The sequence below is a fragment of the Amblyomma mixtum genome, chromosome 10 (assembly GCF_055824585.1).
Source record: "Amblyomma mixtum isolate Tamu chromosome 10, ASM5582458v1, whole genome shotgun sequence".
NCBI classification, from domain to species: domain Eukaryota; kingdom Metazoa; phylum Arthropoda; class Arachnida; order Ixodida; family Ixodidae; genus Amblyomma; species Amblyomma mixtum.
The window spans coordinates 6451503-6468181 of record NC_143021.1 but is presented as its reverse complement, the minus strand read 5'-3'; the positions used below and the strand labels follow the sequence as shown (position 1 = coordinate 6468181).

Here is a 16679-nt window from a genome sequence, read left to right as displayed (position 1 = left end):
CCGTGATTAAAGGTGCACTGAAGAGGAATCTGTACTCGTATTTTTACCGCCGGAACTCAATCTACACGTTCTGAGTTTTCTTTGAAACTTGGAATTTGCCCTGTGCGGCCGATTTCCCTAATTTAAATTTGAATTTAAACGCTCCGACTCCCGCCTTTTTTTGTTTATTCCCCACAGACAGTGGGAGAAGTGAACCAACCTCTCAACCAGTCACGTGGTGGCTTGCCGCTCTGCCATCGGCGGAGTGGTACGTAGTGATCGGTGAAAGCAAAGAGTCCACATGTATTTTTGTTTCTGTGGGCCTAGTTTGCAGCTGTGTAGTCTCTGACTGGACCTATTTATTCACGGAAACCTAAAAAACAAAATAAAAGCAAAGCCACCACACGGCTGCCTGAAAGGCACTCCATGCATTGGTCGACTCCTCCTATCATCTGCGGGGAATTTAAAAAAAAAAGGCGGGAGCCGGACGTCAATCCGATTTAAATTAGGGAAATCGGCCGCACAGGGCAATAATGCGAAGTTTCCAAGAAGGCTCTAAGAATGCGGGAATTGAGTTCCCACGGCAAAAAGACGAGTTTAGATTCCTCTTCAGTGCACCTTTAAGGGCGATCCTCACCTTTATTTTTTGTCCTTTCGTTTATTCTGACTAGTTCAATTTTTTTGCTCCACGTATTGGTTCACTGAAGAGGAGCACATGTAGCACTTCAGACAGCGACCAAAGCAGATAGTGACAGTTCCTAGCTGGCGTTTTCAGACTTCCATTTGCTGGGAAAATGTGCTACCGCCCTGCAATAACAAAACCAGGAATCTTTCAAACTGCAAATACTAATACCCATATCACACGGGCATTTCGAAGGCCCTCGAGCTGATAGTCTTATCGAGTCAACGGAGCAGCAAGGAACTATAGAAATTTCAAGGGCCTTCGAGCGTTGCTCATTGTTGCTATAGCATTGCTTCAAGCGGCACCAACACGCACTTTCTTGCAAGATACATAACCATGAACAAACATTATTCTCCTAAACTTTAATAGTAAACTGGTTTTTGAGGATAGGAAATGGTGCAGTGTCTGTCTCACATGTCTGAGGGCGCACACCTTACAACTGAATTTTAATTCGAAAGTAAGCGGTCATCTTATACGCGTCTCGTCAAGCACAGATGCACTGCAACCACGATAAAAACTGATGAAGAAAGAATGAACAGGAAAACCCCTTCCAAGGCCCGTGCGCAATTATCTCAACCCACAGTTTGTGTCGTCTCGTCCCCTGTCTGTGCTTGTTAGCGCTGGTTTTTTATACAAGGGATCATCACCCAATCCTCAGTTCTTTGCATATGTTGGTAAACACCTCAACCGTGCGGTAAGGGAAGGGTGTAAGGTGGGAGTGAAAGAAGGAATAGAGAAAGAGGTGCCGTAGTGGAGGTCACTGGAATAATTTCGACCTCCTGGGAATCTTTAACGTGCACTGACATCGCACAGCACACGGGCGCCTTTTGCGTTCTGCCTCCATCGAAAGGCGGCCGCCGCAGTCGGGTTCCAACCCGGGTACTCCGGCTCGGTAGACGAGCGCCTTAACCACTGAGCCACCGCGGCAGGTATAAACTTCAACTCAAGCAACAATATTAGTTTATACAATGGCATAAAAATTGTGCCGGTCTGGTTTAAAATGCATCAATTTTATACTCTCCATCGCAGAAGACAAACACCAGCCGTATCAGTGTGGCCAGAGCTTTACAAAACTGCGACAGCAAATCGTACAAAGGTAGTGTCTTTTAAGACAGCGCAACTGGCCTTTAATATGAATTAAAAACATCCTGTGGCTCTGAAGTGTATTTTGACATTCTGTTAAGGTCTCTAAAAATATTTTAATTGCGCAAAATCGAAAGTAGTGATTGTGGCGCCATACAAGCTTGGCGTAAAGCACGAGAGCCATTTCAGTGGCCATTGAGATTTGATGTGCAGCAGCGATACAACTCGTTAGAGTTGGATAGTGATTGAGAATCAAGAGGCTCTTGACTCAATGGCTGGCTGTGTGACAGGGGTATAACTGTAGTGCTGCCCTTGAATTCAGGTGTGCTCAGATACACACGTCATCACTGACCCAGCCTTGAAACGGCTTGTAATGTGCATGGCACTTAAGTCTTGCAGGTTATCCATTCAGTTTTAGTGCTTGTAGAACTGGTAACAGTGCTAGAAAGTGAGCTTGCTGCATGGATTCTAATTGATGAACTGCAGTGCAAACAACGGTCAGGAATCCTCGCTTAGTGCCAGTGCATAGCTGTGTTTCACAGTTTGCATTACCACTACCATTAAGTTTACTCTGCAAATGCAAGTCGCAACAAAAGCTTTATTTTAGAACATTATTCACACAAGATATGTTTACAGCAGTTACCCACAGTTTCCTTATATCCCTTTCAGGCGCCATTTTTTGTTTTGACTGAAATCAATTATTTTTTCACCTAAGTAGTATATTCAGGCCTCAAGAAAGGGAATTTGTTAGTTTTCGAACGTGAAAGACCAGCAGGTAAGTTTTTACAACGATGTGGAGAATTCTGCACAAAGTGTCAGATTTGTTAGAAATAGTAACATCGAAATGTTCTCGTGTGTCAGGTAAGCACCCTAGGGATCGTGGAATCGCTTTGTGTTTCGAAGATGCACATTACGCTCGAAATTGAGCAAAAATCAATGTTTTCACTCTTGGCAAAATCTGTCTGCACAAAACCGGCGGACAGATTGCTACCTGGCTCACTGTTATGTGAAATATTACTCACTGCATTCGCTAAATGGTACAAAAAAGCAACTTATTGGCAACGAGAACGGTGCTCAATTTGACTGAAACAATGAAATCACTGTTAAGTGCACCAGTTTCTCAGAACAAGCTGTAAGCTTGCCACTTACACAGTTGTGTACAAAGCGCCTGAAAGGGATATGGAGCAGCTTTAGATGATTCCTTTGTGAAAGTCAAGACATTGTGGGGGCACTAGATGACTGACTGACACTGGGGGTGTCGTTAATCGCTCCAACCTGCCCACCGTTGCATTCACTAAGTTTGGAGGGTCGCAAACAAACTTTTCCACCCTGCATGCAAAAGAAGAGATTTGGACTGCTGGCTGGCCATAGGTTCATACCTGATTAGCCACAGACCGGAGGTACGAAGCATAAATGGCAGATAATTCAGCAAAACCCTTTACTTTGCATCCAGGTGTAACAAAACACTATTACGCGCAGTGCTCAAGACTAAATGCAGAATGCAAATAATACAGGGGTATTAATGACGCAAGAAATGTGTTAACCACAAGAAAAATGTACAATAATGTTAAGCAGTGGGGGGAATATTATGCAAAAGAACAAGAGGAGAAACATAGTGAATAAAGAAAACAATGAAAAGAGCAAGAAGCGGTGGTTTCACTGTGTAGCGACCAGGTCTGGTCACAGGGAGCACCGGGCTACAGATGCTCGCTGCAGGGCGGATGTAGGGATGCGGGTGATCAAATACTTGTGTGCGCTGGTGACCTCAGCCTCCCTTGCATTGACTGGAACTCTAGATATCGCAGGGTGCCAAAAGTGTGCATCTCCTTCTTTATGCAACATTTTCTCATGGCCTCACACAACTGGTGACTGCTCCTACCCGGGTCAGACAAACAGCCGCGGCAATCCCTGATCTTATATTTGGTAAAATTTATTCCTGAAGACCGCATTGTGTCTGTCACAGATGGTATTGCTGATCACAGGTCAGTCCATGTAACTTTAAGCGTACAGGGCAGCAAAGTAGTGCTTGCTGTGAAAACTTGATTTTTCGGCTGCACATGGTGAATCGGTTCCTGATGTGTCGCATTTAATTTTTCCTGACTTCAAACATGGTGGAGACCTCTTTTACCCTTGGAACAGGTTCAGGAGTGTGGTCATGTTATGCGTGAGCAGATCTTTTCCCATCCAGCATAAGATAGTGAGGCATTACAGTCAAAGAATTCGCCGCATATTGTCCACTTAAAACAGCTTTTAGTGTGGAGGCAAAATTTAAAGGTTACCATTGCTGAGCTGTGTGCTCTTAAAGAAGAGCTGGTTTTCAAACTATGAAGTGCCCGCAGAAACTTTTTTGCAACAACATTTGCTGCTTTCGGGAACAATTCACCTGGCATGTTTTGGTGCACTCTGTCCAGTAGTAAGCAGGCTGTCAGTTAAGGAAATATTAATGAAAATGTTAATGTAAATGTTAGACATTGTCAATGATTTTAATATTACTCTTCAAAGAGCATTCACATGGACTTTTACCACCGCATATTGCTGCAATGTTAATTTATTCCCTTCTTGTCCTAATGTACCGAAATTGGTTATAGCCACGAGGGCACACACACACTCTTATTAAATATAAAAAAGAAAGTCAAATGATGCTGATGGTATTCCTAATGCTCTCCTGCATCAATACTCAGATATGGTCCTGCTACCCTCATGCCATTGTTAATGGCTTTCTTGATTGGAGTTGTCAAATCGGTTAGTCGCTATAATAGTGCTGGAAACTACCGACCTATTTTGCTAATAAGCACAAGGTCCAGGTTGCTTGAGCACATGATAGCCCACCATGTATCCAATCTTATCGAATCGGTCAACTTCATAAAATTTGAGCGCAATTTCTGCAAAAACATATCAGCAACGACGCAGCTCTTATCTGTGAGTCATGATTATTCCTTGGGTATTGATAATCTTGAACAGATAGGTGCGATTTTCCTAGATTCGTCAAAATCATTTCATTGTGTATCTTTCTGCTTGCTTACTGAAAAGCTAAAAGAAACTGGGATACAAGACAAGCTTCTCATTTTTATGCAAGCGTACTTACAAATCATAGACAGTTTGTAGAACGTGCAGGAATTGCGGCTGAGTGCAGGTTGTTTCCATCATACTGTAGGGATCAGTGCTGGGACCGTTGTTGGTTCTTACATATGTCAGTGTTATTGCTCAGTATGTTGATGAAGATGTCACTGTAAAATTGTTTGCTGATGACCGCGTCATTCTGTCATATGAATGCTTCCAGCCAGTCTACTAAATACTGACCTTGTAAATTCACGGATTGGTGTGAACAAATGACGACGAAAATTAACTTTTCATGGACTGTCTCAATGACAATTACAGCAAAGAAGCGTCCCCTACATCACATTTTAAATTTGAGATCACTGCATAAATCCAGTCACTTTCATTAATTTTCTTGCTAGGTGTCAGCTCAGGAGAAAACAAAGTGAGGGCACGTAGGACAACACTGACACCAACAACAGCTTCAGGAATTTTTTTTTTGTACACATAAAATCACCGGTGATAACAACAATGACAACATGACAACAGTCATAATAACCTCTACCTGGTGTAAACAACATGTCAGGAGTTGTGCGTGGTCAGCGATGCAGCAGCGATGGCGTTGAGGTAGAGCATCCACCTCGCGTGCACGAGGACCGGGGTTCCAATCCCGGTGCCGCGCAGTTCTCCATCGGATAAAAAAAGGCTTCGCGTGTCGATGCAATCGCATAACCAGGCCTGAGGCCTCATCTTGGTGACCAGGACCAACAACTCACTCCCTCACCAGAACAGGATTTGGCCACCGTGGTGTAGCACTTGGCCACAAACTCTGTTATGATAAACCAGTCAACCCTCAGTCCCCAGCGGATGAAGGGCAACTGACCAAGGTGGCGGTCAGACGTGTGAAGGTGCGGAGGGTCTCTGGCTCCGGACAGGCCGCCATTAGAAACTCAACCTGGCAATGTTTAAACTTATCCAGTGAGGCTAGTCTAGCAGTGCTGTTCGAGGAACTAGCGGGCATTAAAAAGGATGTCGTAGGGCTTAGTGAGGTTAGGCAGACGGATGAGCACATGATATGCTACCGTGTATTAGCGGACAGATGAGAACCAAGTGTGGGATTCTTTATCAATCAGGATATAGCGAGGGTGGCAGTTATCGTAATTCGGCTTAACAAACTGAAGGTGGTATACGCGAATACATCGAGCCATGTTGACCAGGTCGTCGAAGGCTATGAAGATGTGGAATAGGCAGTGCACAAAGTAAAACACAGTAGTACACTGTGCTGATGGGTGACTTCAGAGCCCAGGCAGGCAAGAAGCAGGCTGGTGACCAGGCAGTAGGCCACTGTGACATAGGTTCTAGGAATAGCAGGGGGAGTTATTAGTAGATTTCGCAGAGAACAATAATTTACAGATCATGAGTGCTTTCCTCCACAAACAACAGGAGGTGGACGTGGAAGAGCCCCAATGATGAGTCCAAAAATGAAACAGACTTCATACTGCATGGTCACCCTGGCATCGTGCAGGATGTGGAGGGGGTCGGAAAGGTGCGTTGTAGCAACCACCGAATGGAAAGGCCTCGAATTAGCCTAGACTTGAGGGGGAGCGAAAGAAATGAGTGGTTAGCAGTAAGAGGGAAAGTAGAGGAATTTAGGATCTCGCTGCAGAAGAGGCATTCGATTTTAACGGAGGACAACGGCCTTAATGTTCAAGCAATGAGCGATAATCTCGCAGCTATCGTTACAAGTGTGCAGAAGTGAAGAAAAGATGGTTCGACATGATATGTGCAAACTCTCTCAGGGTACGAAAGAAACTCCCAAGCGTGAAAGCATAAAACCCCTAAGAGAGAATAGAACTGGCAGAGCTATCAAAGTTGATCAATAAGCGCATGGTACCCGACATAAGGAAGTTGAATGTGGACAGAATCGAGAATGCTCTAAAAAACAGGTAGCCGAAAAGCGGAGAAAAGGTAGCTGGACATAGGCAAAATCAGATGTATATATTCAGAGACAATGAGGGCAATGTTATTAGCAATATGGATAGCTGTGAGAAAGCTGTGTAGCCTTCTTTGTAGCCGTATAGCTGTGCTTGGGTGGATGTCAATGAGTAATTAGTCCGTTATTACAAATCTACTCCACCTTGGGGGATTCCCCCTAAACATTTGACGAACACTGTTCTCACTTCAAGTTATTGATCAATTCGCTCTTGCACTACCATAACCTTGCCGTCCCGGTTATCTCAGTGGGTAGAGCGGCTGCTCCGGTGAAGCAGTGGTTCCGAGTTTGAGCCGCGGACCAGGATGAACTCTTCTTTAACTGTGGAGTTTCTGAGAAAGCTGTGTAGTGTCAATGAGTAATTACTCCCTTATTAGAAATCTACTCCACCTTGGGGGATTCCCCTAAAATCATTTGACCAACATAGTTCCCACTTCGAGTTATTGATCAATTCGCTCTCGCCCTACCGTAAGCTTGCCGTCTCGGTTCGCTCAGTTGGTAGAGCGACTTCTCCGGTGAAGTGGTGGTCCCGGGTTCGAACCGCGGACCAGGACGAATTTTTCTTTAGCTGCGGAGTTTCTGAGAATGCTGTATAGCTTTCCTTTGCAGCCGTATTGCTGCGCTTGGGGGGATGTCGGTGAGTAATTACTCCCTAATTACAAATCTACTATCTTGGGGGATTCCATTAAACATTTGACCAAGATAGTAGAAGAACTTGCTTTGGGGCTAGTTGGTTCATGATTGAAGTTCAGAATGGCGCAACACTGGCCAGACTGGCCGGTGTTTCAACGAGAGAGCTAGCGAGCACAGAAGAACAATTAAAAACAATGACAGGGGCAACCCGCCGGATCACTGTAGGGATCACTTGGTGGCTGTGCCATGGCAAAGACCACTAATCCGCTCTTCCTGACAATGCAGGTGCTTGTAACGATCATCGTCGCATTTCTGCCTGGCTTGACGACTGCGCAGTCGGGTTCGTCATCCCTACCGATTTATCTTGGCTGCGGCGGATTTGAGGCCGGCTGCGTCAACGTCACCGCTGCCGTCGACACGCCGCCACGGATCTGCCCTACCCTCGCTGCCTCCTGGATCGCCCCATCACAGTCGACATCATCATCTTCAACTATAAAACCGCTGCATCCGTCAACGACACTTCGTGGGCTTGGTGGCTGTGCCATGGCAAAGACCACTAATCCGCTCTTCCTGACAATGCAGGTGCTTGTAACGATCATCGTCGCATTGCTGCCTGGCTTGACGACTGCGCAGTCGGGTTCGTCATCCCTACCGATTTATCTTGGCTGCGGCGGATTTGAGGCCGGCTGCGTCAACGTCACCGCTGCCGTCGACACGCCGCCACGGATCTGCCCTACCCTCGCTGCCTCCTGGATCGCCCCATCACAGTCGACATCATCATCTTCAACTATAAAACCGCTGCATCCGTCAACGACACTTCGTGGGCTTGGTGGCTGTGCCATGGCAAAGACCACTAATCCGCTCTTCCTGACAATGCAGGTTGGTGAACAATACAGCCTGTTCGCAAAGAAAACTAGTAACTGCTTCTTAGTGCAGCTACCAAGCCCACAGTGTCTGAGTGCTATCGTTGCCGATTTTGGCCGTTCTCTTCTGTTGTTGTTATCCGGTGATATTGAAACTAACCCCGGTCCTGATACTGCCGCCATTCTTGCCGAGCTGCAAAAAATTTCAGCCAGTCAATCTCAACTCATCGCCGATGTGGGTGAACTAAAAAACCAACTACTAACGACAAACCAATTCATCTCCAATCTGTACGAAAGAATGACTGATCTCGAGAACCACTACCAAACCCTAAAAACCTTACAAACAGACCTCGATACTGTCCGAACTAACGCCGCCCAGACAGCCAGCTTAGTCTCTGCACTAGAAACACGCCTAGACGACGCCGAAAATCGATCGCGGCGGAATAATCTAATATTTTATGGCCTTGAAGACACTAATGCGACCGAAACATATGCTGATGCTGAAGAAATCATCATTCGCCACTGCCAGGATCGCCTTAACATATCAATCGACCCTAAAGAAATAGAACGCGCTCATCGCCTTGGACGCCACTGACGACCGCTGCCGCCCAATAATAACCAAATTCACGTCCTACAAAACAAAATACAATATTCTCTCAAATGCCCGGAAACTAAAGAACACATCCTACAGCATCGGCGAAGACTTCTCTCGTTCTGTCCAAACCGCGCGTAGCCACCTTGTAGCATTTGCCAAAGCAAAAAAAGCTAAATTTTCACTTTGCTACAAGACATTGCACATTGGTACTAAGCGTTACATCTATGATATCTCATCGCAGATGGTTAAAGAGATACCGTAGCGGTCACCTCCCCCAAATGTAATCAATACCCGTCCCCGCACTTTACCAAGTAATCATCTTTCGTTCTCTGTAACCTACACTAATATTTGCAGTCTAATGCCGAAACGAGAACGCGTGTCTAGCTTAGTCACATCATCTAACAGCAGTATACTGTTATTAACTGAAACCTGGCTTACTAATGATATCACTGATGCTGAAGTTATTGCCGATTTGCCGAATTTTTCTGTTTATCGGAAGGACCGCACAGATTCTCGAGGAGGTGGCGTGCTGATCGCTGCTGGACCAGAATTATCTTGTTCACCCATCCATCTCGCATCTAACTTAGAGATACTGTGGCTTTTGTGCTGTACTTCACCGCATTCAGTCATAATCGGCGTGTGTTATAGGCCTCCGCATACTAGCCCAAACTTTTCTCGTGAACTGAACAATATGCTAAACCAGCTCATGATATCTTATCCGAACGCACATATTCTTCTGTTTGGTGATTTTAATTATCCAGGTATAAACTGGCTCAACCGTTCTCATTCACAGCCAATCAGTGCAGAATCAAGGGATTTTCTAGATGTTTGTTTGAACTTTAATCTTTACCAACTAGTAACCAGCCCAACTCGCATCGCAGGCGATTCGAGCAACATTTTAGACTTAATACTAAGCTCTCATCCTGACAGTTTGTCATCCATTACATACTTAGAGCCCATTAGCGACCATAAAGTCATTCAAGCAGATTTTTCCTTCCGCACCGAGCGCCATGAAACACAAAAGAAAACAATCACCCTGTATGACAAGGGTAACTACAATGCCATTAATCATGAACTGAGCATTTTTCTCCCACTCTTCGAAGCCGGTTATAACCAGAGATCTGTTAACGAGAATTGGCTAATATTTAAAGATAAACTTCATGAACTAACACAAAAATTTATCCCTAGAATAACTTTTCGTGAAAATCGCTCTAAACCCTGGTTTTCTAAGACACTAAAAAGACTGGAGAATAAAAAGAAGCGGCTTTTTCGCGCTGCCAAATTTAAAAGCAATTCCGAAGCGTGGGAGAAGTACTTTTCAGCCGAAAAAGAATACTTGACTTCCGTCACCAACGCTAAACACTCATTTTTTAACAGCGACCTACCGCGCATGCTATGCGATAACCCCAAAAAATTTTGGCGCATCATCAATCCCGCACCATCACACTCAATCACTCTCACTCATGCATCCGGTATTCAAGCCTCCGACACAGAATGCGCTAACATCTTCAATACGGCGTTCTCGTCAGTTTTCACCCAGGAGCGCAACCCGCCTCCAAGGATACCTCCTACTAATGCCACCTCACCGATGGACGCAATAACTTTTTCTTCAACTGGCATCTCGTCTTTAATTGAGAAAATGAAACTTTCCTTGTCAGCCGGCATCGACGAGATAAACACTAAACTACTAAAAAACACGAAATGTATCAGTGCAGTGTGCCTTGAATTATTGTTTTCGCAATCACTCTCTACAGGTCTCATTCCGGAAAACTGGAAAGTTGGGAAGGTCGTTCCTCTCTACAAATCAGGTGACAAAAATTCCCCTCTGAACTACCGTCCTATTTCTCTAACTAGCGTCCCCTGCAAGATCATGGAACATGTCATATACTCTCATGTAATGGACTTCTTAGACGCTAACAATTTCTTCCATCCATCCCAGCACGGTTTCCGCAAGGGGTATTCATGCGAAACACAACTAGCCATGTTCCTCAACGACTTACATGCTGACCTGGACGCTAACCTTCAAGTTGATGCCATCTTTCTGGATTACGCTGAAGCATTTGATAAAGTTCCACATCAACGTTTAATACAAAAGCTTTCTATTCTAAACCTTCATCCTAACGTGCTAAACTGGATCAAGGCCTTCTTAAGAAATCGGTTTCAGTCAGTCGTTGTAAATAACCAGTCTTCCAACCCTCTCCCTGTAACATCCGCCGTCCCACAAGGCTCTGTTCTTGCACCCCTATTGTTTTTAATATATATTAACGATCTCCCACAGTATGTATCCTGCCAAATTCGAATGTTCGCTGACGACTGCGTAATTTACCGCCAAGTAACAAACATAACTGATCAAGAAGCCCTCCAGCAGGACCTTAACCAAATTGAACAGTGGTGCGCAGATTGGCTTATAACCCTCAACCCTAGCAAATGCAAGCTTCTTTCCATTACCCGTCGCAAAAAGAGTCACGCCTTCCAATACAAAATCGCTAACGAGTCCGTAGAATCTGTATCATCTCTCAAATACTTAGGCGTCACATTATCTAATGACCTAACATGGAATGCACATGTTGCTAACGTGATATCATCTGCTAACAAAACTCTGGGATTTCTTAAACGTCACCTTCGCTTCACCTCGCATCACGTGAAATTGCTCGCCTACAAGTCACTCATTAGACATAAACTTGAATATGCATCCGCCATATGGGACCCGCATTATATTAACCTCGTAAACGATCTAGAAGCCGTTCAAAACCGCGCTACAAGGTTCATTCACTCTTCTTACTCCTATGATGTCAGTGTTTCAGCCCTAAAAATTAAATCAGCACTATCGCCTCTTTCCGTTCGTCGTCGCATAGCCACGCTATCACTGTACCACAAGTTCTTTTACTCATCACTTAACCGTGTCCCTTACATCACGCCAGCATCATGCATTTCTCACCGCACTAGCCACACGCTTCAAGTTTTTCGCCCACGTCCCCGAACTGTTACTTTTTCAGCCTCCTTCTTCCCACGTGCAGCTAAAGATTGGAACGGCCTTCCCCAGCATATCGTCGACATCACCTGTCCTTCATCATTTGCAAGAAACCTAAACAACATTTTTTGTTCATGATCACATGTCTTGTACCTTTTCTGCTAATCCCACCCCTTATGTAATACCCCGCGAGGGGTCTTTAAGGTAATAAAATGAAATGAAATGAAATGCAGAGACTGCGGACGGATGCTGGAACAGGCAACGTTTATCGGCAGAGGCAGGGAGCGATTTGAAAGAGAGACTATAGACGCATACCATATACAGAAAGCTGGGTCCAATTGCATTAGCACTTCATCGATTAAACTATGCCGCCAGGAGCTGGGTTTTATAGACGGGCACGTGTAGTTCTAGATTCTGTTGTTTTTTTTGTTTTTTTTGTTCTTGTAGCTTTTTCTTTTCTGCCGATGGTGTTTTGAAATGTGAATTCAAACCATGAATATGTGTTTTTGCTGCTTCCGGTTCGTGGTTGATATGTCTAGCCGTATAAAAGAGGGTGTTTCCACAATAAACTCATTTGGTAGTAGGCGCTCTTTGTGTCATCCCCTATTTTTCCTGTGTTGTGTCTTTTGCGCCATTCTGAACTTCAATTAGTTAAAGTAGCCGCAATGTTCCACACAAATCTGTACAGTAGCCAATGTAATCAGAACACTAATTAGGTAGCAGTGCATAGCGATGCGTTACCCCGTCAGTGACGGAAGTGGAAGTAAAGAAAGGCTTAGGAGCAAAAAGAGCAAAAGCAGCTGGTGAGGATGAGTTCACAGCAGATCTGTTGAAGGACGGAGGGGAGATTGTGCCAGAAAAACTAGCCACCTTGTCTGTATACACAATGCCTTACGACCTCAAGCGCACCAGAAGCTTGGAAGAACGCTAAGATTGTCTCATTTCATAAGAAAGGATCGAGATAGAGACTTGAAAAATTACAGACCGATCAGCTTGCTGTCCGTTGCCTGCATTGTATTTACTCAGGTAATAGCAAATAGAATCACGACAACCTTAGACTTCAATCAACCGATAGTGAGGCAGTCTTTCGTAATGGCAACTCATCACTACGCCACATTCACACTGTCAGTCAGGTGCTGCAGAAATGTTTTATTTATTTATTTATTTTTATTTCGATTTACTGCAGGCCAATGTTTTGGCCCAAGCAGGATGCGCATACAAATGTAGAATACAACAAGAAGAGCATATACAATGCGAGAAAGAACACATGGGAAGCAACACATTTCTTAAAAGAACAACTATATAAAAAAACTAATATTGAGTAATAAATGGCAACAACACATCTCACGTATAATAAGAATGCAAAATACATGACAAATAACTCTTTTGGAAGGAAAACAGGATATGTTAAGTATGCAAAATATGGCTTTCTATTCCTTTCACAAAATCTTTGCTCTTAAAAATGTTGCGTGGTAAAGAATTCCATTCAGTGATTGTGCGGGGAAAAAAACTATATTTAAATGTGTTAGTGCAAGCGAAGATTGGGGCTAAAGGTTGTTCGTGATTATGCCGCGTTGTCCTTGTACCAGCATGTTTAACAGATTCTGGTATGGGTAACTTGATCTTTCCGGAAAGACCGTTATAAAGAAATGCAAGACGGCTAACTTTCCTTTGCGCTGCTAAAGTAGGTATATTATTGAGCTTTTGCCGCCGCGGTGGCTCAGCGGTTATGGTGCTCGGCTGCTGACCCAAAAGACGCGGGTTCGATCACGGCCGCGGCGGCTAGAATTTCTTTGGAGGAGAAATTCTAGAGGCCCATGTACTGTGCGATGTCAGTGCACGTTAAAGAACCCCAGGTGGTCGAAATTTCCGGAGCCCTCCACTACGGCGTCTCTCATAGCCTTAGTCGCTTTGGGACGTTAAACCCCATAAACCAAACCAAAAACCATTATTGAGCTTCATAAAATTAGGAGAGTCTGAGCATTTATATATTTTTCCAAAAATAAATCTAACTGCTTTTCATTGAACCTTTCCAAGCTGCATAATATCTTTTTTACAATGAGGGTCCCATACAACAAAGGCATATTCTAGTTTCGACCTTATGCGTGCATTATAAGCTAGAATCTTTGTACAAGTTGGTGCACTTCTGAGTTTTCTTTTCAGGAGCCACAGCTTTCTAAGAGCGGCTACACAAATATCGTTTATATGCTCGGACCAGGTTAGCTTGTTAGTCAGTGTAACACCAAGGTATTTATACTTATCAACTACGGAAATAGGCCTGTTATAGAGCGAATATGTGAAAGTATTAATTGACTTTTTCCTAGTAACACGCAAAAGTACTGTTTTATCTGTGTTCAGCTCCATCCCACAGCAATCACTCTATCGTGCTATTGCTAGAATACTGTTCTGAACTAAAGTATGATCGTTAGCAGAGGTTACATCTTTGAAAACAAGACAATCATCAGCAAACAGTCTTATAGATACTTCACCAGGGATCACATCCACTAAAGCATTAACATAGATAAGAGACAACAGCGGCCCTAGAACACTTCCCTGTGGTACGCCTGAGGTAACAGGAAGCACACCAGATGCACAAATTCTTATTTCTACAAATTGGCTTCTATTGCAGAGGTATGCACTGACCCACTGAACAATAAAAGAAGGAAGACCAAGGCGTTCTAATTTATGCGGTAGTTTACCGTGAGGCACTTTGTCAAACCCTTTGAAAAATTTAAAACAGAATGTCCACCTGACCACACACATCAAGCACACTCGATAAATCATGCAGTTGAAACCAGCTGGGTTACTGTCGACATAGCTTTTCTGAAGCCATGCATATATGACAACAGCAAAGTATGGTCTGCAAAAAGATCTTGAATGTAACATGCAATAGTATGCTCCAACAGTTTACAACATGTACTTGTAATTGAAACAGGACGATAATTATTTACAGAAAGTCGGTCACCCTTTTTATGAATTGGCGTAACATGTGCAATGTGCCAATCAGCTGGACTGTCACTTGTAGCAACCGACAAGTTGAACATATCAGTTAGAAACCCTGAAATCTGCTCAGCATAATGTCTAAGAGAAGCGTTCGGAATGCCATCAAGGCTTGTGGACTTTTTTGAATTCAAATTAAGTAACATGGTAATGACACCTTTGGAACAAAACCAACTAGTATATTGCCGCGAGTCTTTGTAGCGTTTGTTTGTTGTGTTTATTTGTTCATGCTTCAAGGCTGCCGGCACGCCGCTTTATCGCTTCGTTTGTGACGCAAGACGCGCCTAGAATAATCTCGATTGATCGCATCCGGACGGACCCGATTCTAGTTTGTTCCAGAAGGTTCTAGTAACTTCTCCTAAGCTTTATCTCGAATGCTCGCTATCAGCTTTAAAACGAGCACGGCCGACAGCGGCGGGCATTCTGTTCGACGACCGCCGAGCACGCTTGTTGCTACGCCGCCGCCGAGTGATTCAGTTCTCTGCGGGCGCAAGTCAGCCCGAATAAAGAGTTTCGTTTCGAAGACATTCTCGCTGTGTTCCTGTTCGCCGGACTCCAGTCACCACTACGTGACAATATATAGGTGTTAGATAAATGTTTAGAATAAAACCAACCCGTGTAATAGCCTTCATTGATTACGGAAAAGAATAATTGGGGCAAAGCCATTCCCGAGCCGCCCCCCGGGGGAGGTGACGAGAGCGCGCGTTTGCTGCGCTCGTTTCGCTGCCTGGAAACAGAAAGCCAGCGGCAAGGCACGACGGGTCTCCGTGCGCCTACCGCGGATGGTGACGAGAGCGGCTGCAACCGCTCGTGACGCTGGCTGGATTGCGAAGAGGCCTCTCACTGGCTCCGTGGAGCTCCGCGTAACCTTCGAGGCGGCGCTCCTGTCGCTGATTGCGCTTACCGGAGATATCCTACTCGTCCACCCGGCGCTGTCCTGGCCACGATTATCAAGCTGGTCGGCCGCGTCGAAGACGAAGGGGGAAACAGGTTTTCTACGAAATATAAAACGCGGGTTAACGGCATCCTAGTCGAAATTAGGAGGAAGAAATGGGCTTGGGCAGGGCATGTAATGCGAAGGCAAGATAACCGATAGTCGTTGATGGTAGCGCACTGGACTTCAAGAGAAGGCAAGCGTAGCTGGGCCGGCAGAAGGTTATGTGGGAGGACGATAGTAAGAAATACGCGGCGATACGGTGGCCGCAATTGGCAAAGGACAGGGTTAATTGGAGAGATACGAGAGAGGCCTTTGCTCTGCAGTGGGTGTAGTCAGGCTGATGATGATGATGATGGGGTGTGGTCAGATCGGTTAAATCACCTGCTTTCGCTTCTGAACCTGTTTTAGACGTGTTCATCGTTCCCCGTCCTCCTTCGGATTAAATATACCTTGGTACACATCGTACCTGCTGCCAACATTATTAGAATCTGCATGATTTGTTTATCAGACTAGAAACCCGTGCGCCGATTACGTAGCTACGCATGGAGATGTGTATAGGACGCTGTATAGGGCACTTTTCGCTGTCTGGTCTCCGTCGGTGAGAAAGCAGTTGTCTGGCCAGTGACCTCTTGTACGCGGAATTCCGGCTCGAGCGTCAGCAGGGGCTTGGCGCGGGTCGTTTCGGTGCGATAGTTTACGTTTCGTTGCCGCCTCTGATTCGTCGGTCCCGGGCCCAGGGCTGTCTGGGGACGGTGAGAGAGAGAGGGGGACACTACGGGGGGACTGTGGAATGTGGCGGAGAGCAGTCGAGGTGGAGATCTTGGATGTGGCGATGTGCTGGCTAACCGCGCGTGTGTGTGAAGTGTCAGCCGAGAGGTGGCCGGCTCGTCGCGAAGTGTCTGGGCAA

The 16679-nt window shown here is 45.1% G+C and overlaps 1 protein-coding gene and 1 pseudogene across 1 annotated transcript in view; both read left to right on the top strand.

Moving 5' to 3' along the window:
* The window catches only part of LOC149325055 (epoxide hydrolase 1-like), an 82806-nt gene that overhangs the window by 1772 nt on the left and 64355 nt on the right, over positions 1-16679 (top strand). The window lies entirely within an intron of this gene.
* On the top strand, positions 254-15358 carry LOC149325057 (uncharacterized; annotated as a pseudogene).